Below are 14,698 nucleotides of genomic sequence, written 5' to 3'. Positions count from 1 at the left end.
TTCCTGGAGTAGAAAATGGCAACCCACTCCAGTATTCTTGCCTGGAGAATCCCATGGACAGAGGAGCCTGGTGGAGCCTGGTGGGCTACAGTCCAGTTCAGTTCAGTTCAGCTGCTCAGTCATGTTTGACTCTCTGCAACCCCATGGACTGCAGCACGCCAGGCTTCCCTATCTATCACTAACTCCCAGAGCTTGCTCAAACTCATGTCCATTGAGTTGGTGATGCCATCTCAACCATCTCATCCACTGTTGTCTCCTTCTCTTGTCTTCAATCTTTCCCAGCATCAGGGTCTTTTCTAAGGAGTCAGCTCTTCCCATCAGGTGGCCAAAGTATTGGAGTTTCAGCTTCAGCATCAATCCTTCCAATGAATACTCAGGACTGATTTCCTTTAGGATGGACTGGTTGGATCTCCTTGCTGTCCAAGGGACTCTCAAGAGTCTTCTCCAACACCACAGTTCAAAAGCATCACTTCTTCAGGGCTCAGCTTTCTTTATGGCCCAACTCTCATATCCATACTTGACTACTTGAAAAAACATAGCTTTGACTAGACGGACCTTTGTGGGTAAAGTAATGTCTCTGCTTTTTAATACACTGTCTAGGTTGGTCATAGCTTTTCTTCCAAGGAGCAAGCATCTTTTAATTTCATGGCTGCAGTCACCATCTGCAGTGATTTTGGAGCCCAAGAAAATAAAATCTGTCACTGTTTCCATTGTTTCCCCATCGATTTGCCATGAAGTGAGGGAACCAGATGCCATGATCTTAGTTTTCTGAATGTTGAGTTTTAAGCCAACTTTTCCACTCTCCTCTTTCACTTTCATCAAGAGGCTCTTCAATTCCTCTTTACTTTCTGCTATAAGGGTGGTGTCATCTGCATATCTGAGGTTATTAATATTTCTCCCAGAAATCCTAATTCCACTTTGCACTGCATCCAGCCCAGCATTTCACATGATGTACTCTTCATATGGGGACTTCCCTCATAGCTCAGTTAGTAAATCATCTGCGTGCAATGCAGGAGACCCGGGTTAGATTTCTGGGTCAGGAAGATCCCCTGGAGCAGGAAATGGCAACCCACTCCAGTATTCTTGCCTGGAGAATCCCATGGATAGAGGAGCCTGACGGGCTACAGTCCATGGGGTGGAAAGAGTCGGACACAACTTAGGGACTAAACCACTACCACTGCCACTCTGCATATAAGTTAAATAAGCAGGGTGACAATACACAGCCTTAACATACTCCTTTCCCAATTTGGAATCAGTCTGTTGTTCCATGTCCTGTTCTAACTGTTGCTTCTTGTCCAGCATACAGATTTCTCAGGAGGCAGGTAAAATGGTCTGATATTCCCATCTCTTGAAGAATTTCCCACAGGTGGTTGTGATCCACAGTCAAAGGCTTTGGCATAGTCAATAAAGCAGAAGTAGATGTTTTTCTGGAACTCTCTTGCTTTCTCTATGATCCAATGGATGTTGGCAATTTGATTTCTGGTTTCTCTGCCTTTTCTAAATTAGCTTGAACATCTGAAGTTCTTGGTTCACGTACTGTTGAAACCTCACTTGGAGAATTTTACAGTCTATAGGGTGGCAAAGAATTGTACATGACTGAGTGACTGAGGATGCATATATATATATAGATACATGCATACATATACATACACACATATACATATATATGCATATACATACATACACACATACGTGTATATATATATATATACACACACACATACGTGTATATATATATATACACACACACATATATATTTGTCTCTAGGCTCTAAAATAAACTTAATGAAGAAGCATAATAAATCATGTCAGGTTTAACAATGTTAATTGATATATTTTACTCCAAACTCCAGAAAGATTTATTGTGGTCTCTGGATATAAGCCTAATGTGAATTACAGAGTTTTGGGTAATTGCTATGTATGCAGCTGGAAGAAACTAAGTAGGAAAGAAATCTATTACGTCACTATTAAGGATATAAATACAGAATTACTAGTGTTTAAATCTATTTTCAGTATTTCAAAATTGTATGTTTCATGGAAATGCTAAACTCAAAGAAGCTCATTGAGTCTTTAGTTTCTCTGTGTGAGCAGCTGCCAAGGGCTAATGATCATAATTAGCATTATTATTGTTAATAGTAATAATTAATAGTAAAGTCTATCTTAAAATGTGATGCTTTTAAAAAATGATACTGGAGATGACAAAAAGTATGTAATTTTTTCCTCAATATAGTTTAAGATTGTAAAGCTACATCATAATTATTGTTTCCTATAAAACACATCATATTTTAACTGAGATTATTTCCTGTAGTCAAGATATTTAAAGAAAATACTTTTGAGAAACACATCGAACTCCTTGGGAAAAGAGGTGCTATCTGAATAGAGGAAAAGGTATTATCATTCTTCTAATATTTGTACTAATGACATGAGAAAAAGACCCATTTGTCCTTTATGTGTAATGATAGAAATGTTTGAATTCTCTGCAAGTTAATTTTATTTCTGAATGACTCATTGAGCAGAAAATTTTAAAAACTCTTTTTTTCACGATAAATTTTGTTTTGCAAATTTCTTATATGCTGACTGTGTTCGTGTGCTCAGTTGCTAAGTCATGTCTGACCTTTTATGACCCCATGGACTATAGTCCAACAGGCTCCTCTGTCCATGGGATTCTCTAGGCAAGAATACTGGAGTGAGCTGCCATTTCCTCCTACAGGGGATCTTCCCCCCCACCCAGGAACTGAACCTGCGTTTTCCTGTGACTCTCACATGCAGGAGGATTCTTTACCACTGAGCCCCGTGGAAGCCCTGTATACTAAGAAGAAGAAAAAGCTTTTCCTTAGAACTAGTGTGGGAAGTAATGGCTGATTTAAGTGGCTTCACGCGGCTGGCAGGATGCTCTGGGTGTGAGACCCTTCATGTATCCCAGCCGCCGGAGAAGTGCACGTCGTCAGACTGGGTGCAGCGGGGCCGGGGCTAGGAGCCTAGGGGAGTCTGATCCAATTGTCCTCCCTGACCTTGAGGCTGTGCTCCCCTCAACCTGGGAGAAGGTTGAGGAACCACATTACTGATTTACTGTCTTTTCAGAGCGGACCCTCCCCCAACTGAGTCATTTTCGGTAGGGTCATGGCTCACTCGTGTACACGCCATAAAAATGAGGCAGAATATTGGATATACAAAACTAGAGTTAAGAAAAGTAAAAGATGGAAATTGAAAATTCTTGTTGAGTTGTTAGAGGCAGTATATAATTTTAGATTTGGAAGAAGCCTTGGAAAATGTTAAATTAACCCTCTAATTTTACAAAGGAAGTAATATGAGCCCAGAGATTGGATGTTTCTATACTGCTCTTGCACTAGTCCAGACTTACCGACTCCTCATTAGGGACTTCCCTCTAGATAAAAAGTTCACTTAAAAAAAAAAAAGAAACAAAAGACAAAACACCATCGTGTTACCAGGCTTTAATAATTTTGCATTCTACACACAAACTAGCAAATGCAAAGCCTGTTGTGTTAGGGTGTTAACGACTGAAGTCTTGTTTACTCCTTCCCTACCTTCAACTCTCCTTGTTTTCTTATCTGTCTTAATGGATGGATTCTTGTACAACGTGCACACAGCCTCTCTAAATGGACGATGGCCATAGATGTGTCTCCTGCCTTGAGAGATGATAAAAAATCGATTTTCTGGGCTGTACGGTAGGCAGGTCCTCAGCTTGGATCCCACAGACGGGAAGGAGAGGCCAGGTGTGTCCTGGCCCCTACTCCTCCCCGCCCACCAGGCCATTGTGTGTCCAGCTGCCACTGAGGGACCCTGCTTCCCTTTCAGTTTAGGTGTCGCTGCTAACCTCTGTCACCTCCTCATGCCTCCATCCAAGTGCATTTGACTTGGATGGATTTTTTTTAAGAAAGAGTTTTTTTCATTTATCACAAACTCTCATTTTTAAAAATTTTATTTATTTATTAAAAAAATTTATATTTGGCTGCACTGGGTCTTCGTTGCTGTGCTTTCTCTAGTTGCAGAGAGAGGGGGCCACTCTTTAGTTGTGGTCGATGGGCTTCTCATTGCGGTGGCTTCTCTCGTTGTAGAGCACGGGCTCTAAGGCCCCCTGGCTTCAGTAGCTGCAGCTCCTGGGCTCTAGAGCACAGGCTCAGTAGTTGTGGTACATGGGCTTAGTTGTCCTGTGGCATGTGGGATCTTCTCGGACCAGGGATGGAACCAGTGTCCTCTGCACTGCAGGGCAGGTCCTTAACCACTGAGCCACCAGGGAAGCCCTGGGTGCCCTGAGAGGGGGACAGCCACAGAGCCACTAGCACTTGGGGCTCGGGAGACCCACAGTGGGTCTGCTAGGGAGACTTTGGGGGTCAAGGACCCTGATTACATAGCACACGAAGCTCTGATGTTCTTGCCTAGAGGGTGCATGTTCATCTGAGCAGTAATTACAAAGGTGAAGATCTTGGAAAACTTACTTGCCATTTAGGCCCTAGGCATTCCTGGTGGCTCAGACGGTAAAGAATCTGCCTGCAATACAAGAAACCCGGGTTCAATCCCTGGGTTGGGAAGATCCCCTGGAGAAGGGAATGGCAAAGAGTCGGACATGACTGAGCGACTAACACTTCTAACATAAATGGGGTTTCCCTGCAGGCTCAGTGGTAAAGAACCCATCTGCAATGCAGGAGACGTAAGAGACATGGGTTCAATCCCTGGGTCTGGAAGATCCCTTGGAGGAGGGCATGGCACTCCAGTGTTCTTGCCTGGAGAATCCCAGGGACAGAGGAGCCTGGCAGGCTACAGACCACAGGGTCGCTCAGACAGGACTGAGCTCACACATTCACTGATGCAAAGAAGGCACCTGGAGGGCAGTGATGGCTCTGTCCACAAGGGGGCGCCTACATTCTTTGGTTTCATTTTCCACCTGGAAACCACCATTTACATCCTCACCCTGTCGCAGCGAAGAGGGTCTTAGCTTTGGCTGTTTGTACAGCTGATTTTGTGTCGCTTTCGGTAGTTCTGTTACTTTACAAACAGTTGTGACTTTTTTCCACTGGGACTCTGGGATGTTAGTTTAGGACATCAGGAAGCGTGGGCTCTGCCTCTCCTGACCATCGGTGTCCCTCTAAAGCATGGGCTCCACGCTGTTTGGATGATCTGTGAAGACACCCCCTTCATCAGTGCCCATGAACTAGATCTGCCCATAAAATAACAGTTTCCAAAATGTGCTGCTGCGTCTTTGAAAGAGTATTGACATGACAGAGAAAACAAGTGGATTCATTTAAGATAGTGAAACAATGAGATGATCCATTTTCTCATGACAGGGACAGCCCTGGAGACATTCCCTGAATAGGGTCAGATGTGAGTCACATGACATTTCTCAGTGGCACCAGGTATAAGGCAGGAGCTGCAGGTGAGGGCACAGGTAATCAAACACAAACTGCTTGACATGGCCAGGAAGCTGGAAATTAAAGATTGTGGTTTTCATCCAGGTGCCTATTGACAGATGAATGGATAAAGAAGTTATGGTAATATATACAGTGGAATATCACTCAGGCATAAAAAAGAACACATTTGAGTCAATCCTAATGAGGTGGATGAACCTAGAGCTATCTATTATACAGATTGAAGTAAGTCAGAAAGAGAAAAACAAAGATTGTATATTAATGCATATATATGGAATCTAGAAAGATGGTACTGATGAATCTATCTGCAGGACAGCAATGGAGACATAGACAATAGAGAACAGACTTGTGGACACAGCGGGGGAAGGAGAGGGTGGGATGAATTGAGAGAGTAGCATGGAAACATATGCATTACCATATGTAAAATAGACAGCCAGTGGGAATTTGCTGTATGATGCAAGACGCTCAAACCTGGTGCTCTGTGACAACCTAGAGTGGTGGGATGGGGTGGGAGGTGGGAGGGAGGTTCAAGAGGGAGGGGACATATGTACACTTATGGCTGATTCATCTTGATGTGTGGCAGAAGCCAACACAATATTGTAAAGCAGTTGTCCTCTAATTAAAAATAAATAAATTAAAAAACAAACAACCACTTTGGTCCCCTGATGTGAAGAGCCGACTCATCGGAAAAGACCCTGATGCTGGGAAAGATTGAGGGCAGGAGGAGCAGGGGATGACAGAGGATGAGATGGTTGGATGGCGTCACTGACTCAATGAACATGAGTTTGAGCAAGCTCCAAGAGATAGAGGAGGACAGGCGAGCCTGGAGTGCTGAAGGTCATGGGGTTGCAAAGAGTCGGACATGACTGGGCCACTGAACAACAACAAAACAAATGAAACAGCCGTGGCTTTCGAACTCAGTGTGAACTTGCAGCACAGATAGCGAAGTACGCAGGTCAGAGAGCGAGGGGCAAGTTAAGCTTGCTGATAGCGGACAAAAGTATGTGCACAGCGGTGCCTGAGCCTAGGGCCTCCGTCCAGAGGCTCAACACGCAGTCCCTGGTGAGGAGGCAGCTTTTGAACAGATTCAGGCTGCTTTTCTGGGAAGTGTTTCCCTCTCTCGTTCCTGGCTCCGCTGCCGCTCCTTTTGGTAGTGTCGGTTTAGTCACCAAGTCATGTCCCACTCTTGCGACCCCAGGGACTGTGTCGTCTGGCCTCTGTCCTTGGGATTTCCCCGGCAAGAACACTGGAAGGGGTCGCCATTTCCTTTTCCAGTCATTCCTCTTACTCCTAAACTAATATGACATGGGGAGGGGCTCAGGCTGGCTTTTTCTTCTGTAGTGTTTTCTGAAAGAAGAGACACGGCAACCTCTGCCACTCACAGCCTGCTCCCCTGGAAGAGGACGACTGGGGCTCCTCCACCGGCCGGCTCTGGGGGGGCACCCCAACCCCTTTCCGACCCGCACTGGACAGAGACCCACGCTGGGGGCCGAGTTCCCAGGCTGGTCGGGGGAGGCCAGGCCTGGGTGAGGATGCGCAGGCCGGGAGGACGGGCAGGCAGAGCGTGGCCGGGCCGTCATTATCTGGGGGTAATTGGCGTTGAGAGGGGAGGACCTCTAATGAGCTGCTTCGCTCCCTAATGGCCAGGGGCCTGGGAATGAGCGCGGCCGCCCTTCCACATGAGTGGGCCCGGCACCGCTGCCAGGGCAGTTCTCGCCACCGCCCGCCGCGGCCCAGCTGACCGCAACAATGCCAGTGGGCCAGAGTGCCGGTGAGCCCTGGGGGCTGGCTGGGGTCCCCCCGAGAGCCAGGGTCCAGACAAACGCACCCAGCCTGTCTGCCCCCGTGTACACGACTCCCGAGTTCTGCCTGCAGGGTGCAAAGACATCTCTGCACCTCCAACCAGCACAGAGCCCCCCACCTCCACCCACATTTCCCTGAAACAGTGGACAGGGAGGGAGGGCTCCTACTGAAAGGACTCGCCCAGCTCAGCGTTACAGGTTAAACAGCAGGAGGGGGTGCACGGGGGCTTCCAGTTCTGGCTGTGAGGGCCACCGTCTGTGAGAGGGACCAGCCCTGTCTGGTCCCCTCATCCTTGAGGGCTCCAGAGTGACCCCGACTTGGGGGAGGGAGGAAGCTGGCCTCCTGCTTGGGGTTCCTCCAGGGCAGGGCCAGCTCCCCAAAGCTCCCCTAAATTCTGCATCCTGGGTCCCTCATGTGCCCACCCCAGTTCCTCCCCAGACGAGCCCCTTGGGTTCTAGTCATGGGCACTTTCTCTAAGTGAGTTCATTCATTTATCTTTATTGCACTTAAGACCTTGGTAAGCTTGCGGTAACATGGACACATATACCACTTCCTCTGTGCAGAAAGACAGGAGTTGCGGGAAATACAGACTATTTTTAAACACAAAAACTCAGAAAAAAATAGGACAATATTTTTACTGAGTGGATTTGGAGATAAGCTGGGTCATTTTCATCACAGGAATTTTTCTTAAGCATAACTGATAGACTTAAACCCAGACCTCTTTTTTTGGGAAAACAAAACACGTGAGACTTTGAATTTATTTTAGCTGTTTTTGATTTTGCATGTGTGGCAAGTGTTAATTTATCATCTTAGAAAAGCAAGGAGGGGAGAAAATGACAAACACGTTTTGTGTTTTGCTAAGTTTTAAGGAGAGCAGTTGCTGTTGTTTTTGCAGTGGTTCATTTCAGCTCTTGCATGCAGACACAAAAATTGCTTGTAAAATATAATTTCACTAGAAGATGATTCTGATGCAGTCAAAATAAGGAGCCAGTGCTGAGTTCAGCTCACAAGCGACCAATTTTACTTCTATTACTGAGCCTGAAAATAGTTGCAGGTGTGAAAACTGGGGGGGCATTTTGAGTATTGGCCTTCCCATGCTGGGTCCCGAAATGTGCCTTCTCTGCTTTGGTTGAGTTGTTTTGGTGATTTCTAGCTTTTAAGTAGTGGAAGGAAGAAAAACAGACTTCACCTGATTTAAGAGCTTTCTATAGACTGGGTTTATTATTTTCTTTGCAGAGTTTATTTATTTATTTTTTTCTTTGCAGAGTTGAGAGAAAGTGAGCACAGAGCACCAATTTCTGGTTTGAAACACAACTTGTGGTTTCCTACTTGTTAAACACGTGCTATTTAAGACACTTTGCCTAAGAGTTGATAAAGTGCTTGTAACGTCATGGTTGTTGGGGGAAATTCCCTGAGGAACCAATTTCTTGCTGTTGTTGTTCACCAAACAGAAGGGGAGTTGGGCTGCAAGGGTCCTGGTTTCCTGCAGCGATTTCTAAATTGGAAGTGGATTCAGGGTACGCGCGCGCGCGCGAGCGCGCGTGTGTGTGTGTGTGTGTGTGTGTGTGTATAGTCTTGGGGTGAAGAAGCAAATCCCTCACTTTGAAAGCTCAAACGAATGCTTTCCTCTGGAGAAATAGAACAAAAAATGCAGTGGGCTCAGTAAGCATCCTTGACGCAATCTGTAGACGGAAGCTCGCCCCACAGTTAAGTGGTCCTGACGTGGGGTGGCGGTCAGCCCTCGGTCCACGGAGAACCCCCAGCACATGAGCAGAATGGTGGCCGTGGGCAACCCTCAGGCCAGGAAAGCAAGATGCAGTTACTGGGGAGGACGTACAGCTAGCAGTTTCTACACATCCATCAGGAGGTATGAAAAAAAGAGTGCATGCATTTTAAAATGTAGCGCATTTCTTCTGCTCAATAAATGTATCATAGAAATCATCACCACATGTTTATTAGACACCATGCATTTATGAGCGAGCTTGGTGGTCTCCTTGGGCCTCTGCCAGGGCCTAATGGAGCCGTCAGGGCTGCTCAGGTTCCTCCTGAAGGGTTTCCTCTCCTTCCCGCATAGCCTGAGAAACAACAGCAAATGTCCCTGCATGGAGGGAGAGGAAGGAGGAGCTCCTAGTTCCCCTAAGGGGCAATCTGCCCCCACTTTTCCAAGCTGGAGACCTTCTCCCGGAAGTCACTGTGCTCGGGAGCGAACGCGAGGAGGAGATAACCACTCACACAGGAAGAGGAAGATGTTAGCATCAGCCTTGGTTCAAAACTGGTTTCTGACCCGGTGTCAAGAGTCTCTGGTCCATCATGCCAGAGGGCATGCTGACCCAGCAGCGAGGGTATAGCTGGGGCTTGGCATGAAACTTCGCCACCGTTCCTTCTGGAAACCAGGAAGGAAACATGCTAGGGGCAAAGTTAGTGCTATAATCTCAAGGCTGATGTGCATAAGACAGCTTGAGTGCAAAAGGAACACTCTGGAAAGAAGTCACAGGTACTAGCTCATAGAACTTGAGAGTGTCTCCTCTTGTGGTGTTGCTGTTTAGGTGCTTCAATCGTTCCTGACTCTTTGTGACCCCACACACTGCAGCCTGCCAGATTCCTCTGTCCATGGGATTCTCCAGGCAAGAATACTGGAGTGGGTTGCCATTTCCTTCTCCAGTGTCTCCTCTTGTGCAGTATCATCAAACACCCTGAGAACCAGCGCTGTTGTGTCAGGAGAGGGCAACTGAATTTTTTTGGTGCAGTTTACTTGTCACGTGGAATCAGCCCTGGAAGGTGGCAGATCCTCTTTGCTGAGCCCTTGCGATGGGGCAGCCCCTTCTGTGGGGCTGAATGTGCGGGTGACCGCAGGGCTCACCCCGGGGTGGCGTTGGGAGCACGTCCTCTTCTATGGGAGGTGCGGAGAAAACCCAAGACACAGGGTAAGGTCAGAAATGAGGACAATGAAAGTGGGATGACAGAATCGGCGGAGAGGAGACTTAGGGTGGTATTCATATTAGGAAGAACTGCCATCTGGAGACGACAGTGACTCTGAGGACAAAGCAGAGGGACAAGTCAACTAGGAGAGAAATCTGAATTCAAGGAGGTGCAGGGATGGGGTACGGAGACAGTGGAGGAAAAACAAGGAGATCAACGGCACCTGATCCAGTCCTAACGAACTGAACGTGGCTCACTAACGGAGCCTTAGAGAGAGAAACACGGAACGTGAACCAGGTACAGCTCTGCAGATTAGAGCGCGCTTCGTGCCTGACTCCCAGGTGCGGATGCGCTTCCGGGAAGGGACTTGTGCTTCCGGAGAGCTAAGGCGTCCGTGCCGTCCGCGTGCGCGGGGCTGGGTCACACTTCCAGGTGTGCTGTCTGTGAGCCCACCTCCACTCTCAGTGCAGGTTTCTGTGGTGTGTATTTACGAGCTTGTTTATTTCCTTTCTCATTGAAGATGTACAGCCAGCACCTGCCAGAGGAAAACTGGGTGGGGTGCACTTGGGCGATTTCACCCTTGGAGACGTTGAGTCCAGGGGGGCGTGGTTACAGGAGGTTTGCAGGGGGCGGCTGGTCCAGGGGGAGTGGTTAGTGGAGGTTTGCGGGGGCGGAGCGGCTGGGTCCTGGGGGGCGTGATTAGCAGAGGTTTGCGGGGTCACAGGGTCCTCGGAGACCGTCGCCCCCGCCTCTGCTCTCCTTCTTCTCCCTTTTAAAATAAATTAAAAAAAAATTATTTTTTGGCTGTGCTGGATCTTCGTTTCTGCGAGGATTCTTTTCCAGCAGGTGAGCAGGGGCTACTCTCTAGTTGAGATCCGCAGGCTTCTCACTGCAGTGGCTTCTCTTGTTGCAACTCCCGGGCTCTGGAGCACAGGCTCAGCAGTTGTGGGGCAAGGGTTTAACTGTTCTGCGACTTATGGGATCTTCCTGAATCAGGGATCAAAACCATGTCTCCTGCATTGGCAGGTCGTTTCTTTACCACTAGTGCCACCTGGGAAGCCCCTACATATATATACATGCACACATATGTCATATTGATTACATTTCTTTAGAGAACCCTGGTTCTCTATGCAATGAAATTCAAAGATGCTTGCTCCTTGGAAGAAAAGCTATGACCAACCTAGACAGCATATTAAAAAGCAGAGACATTACTTGGCTGACAAAGGTCTGTCTAGTCAAAGCTATGATTTCTCCAGTAGTTATGTATGGATGTGAGAGTTGGACTATAAAGCAAGCTGAGCACTGAAGAATTGATGCTTTTGAACTGTGGTGTTGGAGAAGACTCTTGAGAGTCCCTTGGACTGCAAGGAAATCCAACCAGTCCATCCTAAATGAAATCAGTCCTGAGTATTCATTGGAAGGATTGATGCTGAAGCTGGAGCTCCAATACTTTGGCCACGTGATGGGAAGAGCTGACTCACTGAAAAAGACCCTGATGCTGGGAGGGATTGAAGGCGGGAGGAGAAGGGGATGACAGAGGATGAGATGGTTGGATGGCATCACCCACTCGATGGACATGAGGTTGAGCAAGCTCTGGGAGTTGGTGATGGACAGGGAAGCCTGGCGAGCTGCAGTCCACAGGGTCACAAAGAGCCAGACATGACTGAGCAACTGAACCGGACTGAGAGAACTCTGATTAACACAATGGGGAGTGAAAAGTTCACAGTATTTCATGTATTTTTAGCCTTTATTTTTTTTTCCCTCAATGATAAACATATCAGATTGTTAGCAGAAAAGTAGATGTTGTGTTACTTGTAAATCAGAACCATTGGGCATAAGGATGCTACATTGTGATCTGGAAAACTTCCTCTCCATCCACATTTGAGATGAGATGCGTTTTGAAAGGAGTAAATAACTTAATGTAGGCTCAGTTAAACATAAATGAAAATTGAATAAATCACTTGAAACATGTTACTTAACCTCAACAACATAAATTGTCTCATGAAAAACTAACAACAGTGTGGTAGACATCTCATACACGTGATCACATTTAAAACTCTTACCACAACCAGTTACTTTCACTCAGAACATTAGTATTTTCAGCTAGTTTAAAAGCAGACATATTTTCTTCTTTTTATGCTTTCAAAATAACTAAAAACTCCAGCATAATTTTGAAGGGCAATTTCAGCAATGTCTGGAAACTAAAAGTTGAGAAATTTCAACAAGTTGTTTTTCTGTGTAGCTTTCGTTTTTGAGGCACTTGATTGGAATTTGTGGCAGAACTCACACTAGACCAGGGTTTATTAACCTCAGCATTGGTGCATCTGGTTGGATAATGCTTCCTCGGGGGTCCTGCCCAGGGTAGAGGGTGCACCTCTACCCTGTAGGTGCCAGCAGCACCCCTGCTCCCCCATTGGTGGCAGCCAAACAGATCTCCAGATGTTGCCTGGAATCCCTGGGGATAGAATGACTGCAGTGTAGACACAGATGCCATGAGCAAGGCCAGGTATGTGACTAAGTGAGGGACCACAGCCTCAAGTAAGTCCAAACAAGAGCCTGCTTGATAGAAAGGTAAAAGTTAATGAATCCCTTGGCCTCCCTGGTGGCTCAATGGTAAAGAATCAGCTGCCAATGCCTGGAGTCACAGGAGATGGGAGTTCGATCCCTGGGTGGGGAAGATCCCCTGGAGAAGGAAATGGTAACCCACTCCAGTATTCTTGCCTGGAGAATCCCATGGACAGAGGAGCCTGGAGGGCTACATTCCATGGGTTGCAATGAGTCGGACACGACTGAGCAAGCACAAGGAATCTCAGAACATTTGGAGCCGGCAGTGTTGGCTCCTCACACTTGACATGTGGCTAACAGGCAGGGGTTTTGCTGTGCGTGACTTCCCTGGTCCCTCTCCAGCCTAGTTTCACCAAGATCAAGGCTGCAACCTACCCAGAATAAGAACACCATCTAGTGAGAGAGCTCTTACACCCTGTAGTAATGACACTGTGTTTGAGTAACGATGGTTCAGTTCCATGGAGAGTTCCACAACAACCAAGTGTGGGTCCTGCCGGTCCTGGGAGGGAAGACTGAGGGTCAGCAAGAATGTTGTTTGCTGAGAGCCCTCTTTCTGAAATGAGCTGAGATATGAGTGGCTTTAAGCAAAGGAGGAAGTAGGAGAAGATGAGGGAGAGGAAAGTTGGGTGCCCGGGTGGTCAGTGTGAGGTGTCCACCTGGAGAGGCTGCAGCCCCCCTGTCACCCAATCAAACCATCCACCAGGCTTGCTCTCCAGTATGTGTGATGTCGTTAATGTCTGGACCACATGGCTTGAAGCAGGAGAGATGATCCTAGCTAACCTGGCTGGCCTGATCCAGTCAATTTAACCTTAGAAGCAGAAGTGAGGGGACTTCTCTGGAAGTTCAGTGGTTAAGACTCCATGCTTCCATTGCAGAGGGCACAAGTTCGATCCCTGGTCAGGGAACTAAGCTGCCACATGCTGCCAGCATGGTTAAAAAATAGAAAAAATAAGTAAAAATTAAAAAAAAAAGAATGCTCATTCTTAAACAACAACAACAACAACAACAAAAACAAAAAAAGAAGAAGAAGGAGAAGCAGAAGTGAGGTTTCCCTGAAGTGCAGGAAATTTCTGCTGTGCTCCAGAGTTTCAGCCTGCAAGCCTGCCCAACTTGGAATTTGCCAAGACAGCCCCCACAGTGCCTTTCAATCACCCTCCCACCCCTCCCCCCTTCTCTGTTTCCCTGGAAGCCTAATGAACAAACTGATTTACAATAGGAGAACCACCACCATTGTTATTGTCAAGGGACATAATGAGGACAGGACCCTATCTCATTTATTTTGTTTCCTCCTGGACCCTGGCACACGGGCGCTCAATAAATGATGAACTGAATGAAATTATTATGAGCAATTATGCAAACAGCTCTGGAGTATAGAAAACAATATTTTGAATGTCTCTTCTAGGAAGGAGGTGATTTTTATGGAAAAGGGCATCGTTTAGCTTTCAAAATTCAAAAACAGTGTTTTTCATTATGTAAGTAACATTCAGCCCACCATTGAAAGTCTGTGAACTAGAGCACAAATACACGGAGAGTTCATGGTTGTGACCAGCAGGGCCAGGCATCCTGCAGGTCCACCAGGGTTCCCTCCTGCCCTCCCGCCCCAGGCAAACGTGCGTCTGTGTGGTGGGGGTCATACTGTCTTAAAAGGTTTCTTGTTTTGTTGCTTTTCCCTTTGTTATGAATAGTCTTCATACATATCATTTCCTCTTTATTGTTCCTTTGTTGAAAATAGCTTTACTGTGTACATAACATTAATTTATGCTCATTAATAACTTTTACTGAATCTCTTTTAGGTACCAGGCATTTTCCATGGTCTCTCTGTTTTTATTCTCAAAACAAGTACGTGGCAAATACCATCTGATGAGGAAACTGGTCTCAGGATTATTCATGAACTTGTCCAGCCTGCCAGGTGGCAGGGTTCTGAAGACTGTCCTCTTTCTACCTTGCTATGTTGTCTTGTTTTGCTTTTTTCACTTGATCTTCTGTAGATCCAGGAGTTATGAATTGTGGGGAACATCCCTTTGCAT

Source organism: Dama dama, chromosome 30 (assembly GCF_033118175.1).
Source record: "Dama dama isolate Ldn47 chromosome 30, ASM3311817v1, whole genome shotgun sequence".
NCBI classification, from domain to species: Eukaryota; Metazoa; Chordata; class Mammalia; order Artiodactyla; family Cervidae; genus Dama; species Dama dama.
The sequence above is the reverse complement of the archived record's forward strand: the minus strand, read 5'-3'. Positions refer to the sequence as shown.